We start from the raw sequence: 3,592 nt of genomic DNA, 5'->3' as shown, positions 1-3,592 counted from the left end.
AGTGGTCGGGGTTCTGTAGTAGCGTTTCTGGATATTTACCAAAAAAAAATATTTAGGTGGGCGCGCGCGCCCCAACATCACATCCTCCCTCCCCAAATAAATTAGAGTGATCGGTGTTCTGTAGTAGCGTATCTGGATATTTACTGAAAAAAAATAATTACACCCCCCCAACTTTTATATTTAATTTCAAATTTTCCGCCATCTGAGAATGCGCGTACCGTAAATTGCTACAACGCGCGCTCACGCGTAGCATAACCGGAAGCTGCAAAATGGTGGACTGCGCGCTTGCGCGTAGCATAAATAGAAGCTGCAAAATGGTGGACTGCGCGCTCGCGCGTAGCATAACCGGAAGCTTCAAAATGGTGGACAGTAGTTCGTGGGTTCAGGGGTTAATACCATGCAAACGGTAAATTTGCCCCAAGTTTGACTATCAGATTCGTTGTCAGCGACCTCAATTACCTATAAAAAAACAAATTAGAGTGGTCGGCGTTTTGTAGTAGCGTATCTGGATATTTACCAATAATTTAGGTGACTGAAATAGGAATCTAATTGAATCTTTAATTTCCTGCATAGTATGCGAGAATTCATTTTTCTTCGAGTTATATCGAATTCATTAATACGGACTTTAGGGACTTTTTTCGTAATGTTACTGTAAAAATTATTTTTTATTGTTACAAATTACGATGCTTTAAAAAAGCAAAAATAAATTCTTGTGTTTATTATTTACTACTGAAAACTTTAGTAAAGGTATTTTTAGTTTAAACAAAATGAAACATTTTCACTAAGAGTTAAGTAAAAATAATTAGTTCATTATATTCTGCGATCATTATTTGAAAAATACTGCAATTTTCATTAAAATTCGTTAATTACCTGATTTTTGGTGAATTTTTAAGTAAAGGAAGGAGTCAAAATGTGTATACATTTTGAGCGTCGACATTCATTTTGTGTGTACCTACCAAGCGACCACGTGTGGTTAATTTAATTAAATTTCAATCACGTAGTTACATTATCAATAATCATGTAATTAAACCCATTGAAAATTTACCGATATTGTAAACACATTCTGTTTACATTAAGCCTGTAGTGTTTTTTTAGTGATGCAATGTTGTCAACTGAGATTTAAAAAAAAAACAGCGAGATCAGGAGAAAGAAATGTCCAGAAAATCGCTAGATTTTTTACTTTTATCATCTGAAATTTTCAAAAATCGCTAATCCCCCCCCAAAAAAAACTCCCTATTTTCACTTTCTACCATAAAAAAATATAAATATAGTATATTCAATATATAAAATGTCTCGTGTTTTCTCACTATATGTTTCTGGAATTATATTGAAGCGGTTAGCTCCCGTATTTTATCAGCTAGTTTTACCTGTTTTTTCAGATAGGGTATTTTTTTGCAGGAAACAAATCATAAACTCAAACTTTTTATAATAAAAGTTAAATTGAAATATACTGCAAATTAAACATCACAATAATGGTGCAACATATTTTGAAATTAGAAAAATACAAAACAAAAAAACTTGGTTTTAGCATGTTAAAAGTATTTAGGTTGGTAGATAATTAAATTCTACTGTATTGATATATATATATATATATATTTTTTGCTGTTGTTTCTTGCTTTTTACAATTTTCGACTAAATACTTCTAAATTTCGTATTTTAAACTAAACTTCGAAGGTTATAAGGCCCCCCACCTAAAATGTACTTGGAAAATTCGATTTTATAGCGAGATTTAAGAATGGTTAGCCGAAAAAAAGGTGAAAAACAAAACAAATAATCAATAAATAATTGTTACCAAAGGTAATAAATGCTACTTTTTTTTTACTTACATGAATGAATTTATTTTATGTTTTAAAGTATTTTCAAGCGCTTGCGGGTGTGTGGGTGCGACATATCTCCAGATTTTATAGAATTTCCCGCTAGATTGTAAACGAAATCTCCAGATCTAACAGGAAAACCGCTAAATTAGAAACACTGGTCACGTGACAGGAAGCGGTAATAAATAATTGTCCCTAAATAAAAAAAATCGCCTATCGGTACAAAGAAAAAGACCTATTTATCATATAAAAATTAAGTATAATGTTATAATTAAAAAGAAATATATAAAAACACACATATTATACCAAAACGTGGAAGCCATCCGTCCAGTGGTTTTTTAGACAATTAATTGCGAAAGAACCAAAAGTTACATATATATATATATATATATATATATATATATATATATATATATATATATATATATATATGTGTGTGTGTGTGTGTGTGTGTGTAGAGAGAGAGATAGAGACAGAGAGAGACAGAGAGAGAGACAGAGACCGAGACACAGAGAGAAATTAGATTGCTGAACCAAATTTATTTATGATAATATCGTTGAGAATTCGTGGTAGCCTCCGGTTTCGAATGCTCTTGTTTGTATGTTTTTGTAATTTTTGTTAACTTTTTAATGTTTGCAAGAAAAAGAATCTGGAAAACACATACACGATTAGGTATATTGTGTTATGCAAGAAAGTTGTTATTTCTCAATCACGAAAGAGCATGCCGAACAACGCACGCCTTACTAGTGATTACGTTCGCATAACGTTATCAGTGACTTGCGACATTAGATATTTCATCGCTTCTGATTCGATTTGAAAACTCCGTTCAGGTATTTGTGACGATTACGTCTGACTTAATCCAATTCGCCTTCAACTCATATAAACACGCCGATCTACCGTATGCCAACAATACACTCTCATTTATTATATTTGGCGGTGATCAATGTAGACTCCATGTTATGTTTGGTAAAATTAATGCATTTTTTTCTTTACAACCAGCTTAGATTTATGACTTTCGTTCATGGTGTTGTCAGTTTCAAATTTGCAGTAGCAATTATCAGATTTGGAGCATACACATTGCTGGAGTTTATTATCTGATAAGGTAGGATTTGAGCCTTTAGAAATACCTTCACCTTGAAATGTTTTAGCTAATGTATAATTAAGTTTCAAATGATTTCGCTTATTCGGTTATATTTAGTTTTAACGTTTCTTTATAGTTATAATGTATCTAACCAAATCCAAAAGCCACTCAAGGATAAAAGTTAGATTGTCAGCTGAGTAACGAATGTAACTGAATGATTGAAAAAATTGGCTGGATAACAATTAATAGAAAACTATTTGTAAACATAAGACACGGATGGGGTCATGTGGTAATGGGTTCCAGCGATGGGAAATCTGTGAAGAAAAACTCTCTTCATGGAAATTGCGTTTGGTTTTAGGTAGAAAGTAGAAAAAGAAGGTTTGGGATAGGTTATAGAAGGCCGAATATCTGTTGTGAAAGTTTTACAAGGGAAACCGAAGCAAGAGGGTAGGGGGGTGTAACGAAGAATAGAGATACTCCTTCACTAGATTACGAAGGTAAGTCAATGCAGGAAAGGGTTTTCTTAAAAGCAACTTCACAGATGTGACATCAGCACTCAATCTTAGGACGTAGATGGATCTAACTTGTAGAGAAGTAAGTACTTTATTGAGTGTATGTTGATTCCATATATTCTCCATCTACCTTTGCAACAAATTTTATGTGAGATTTCGTTTAAAACCTAAAATGAAATTCAGTC

The sequence above is a fragment of the Euprymna scolopes genome, chromosome 16, assembly GCF_053919585.1.
Source record: "Euprymna scolopes isolate OS-2025 chromosome 16, ASM5391958v1, whole genome shotgun sequence".
Classification (NCBI taxonomy): Eukaryota; Metazoa; Mollusca; class Cephalopoda; order Sepiida; family Sepiolidae; genus Euprymna; species Euprymna scolopes.
This window is presented reverse-complemented; position numbering follows the sequence as displayed.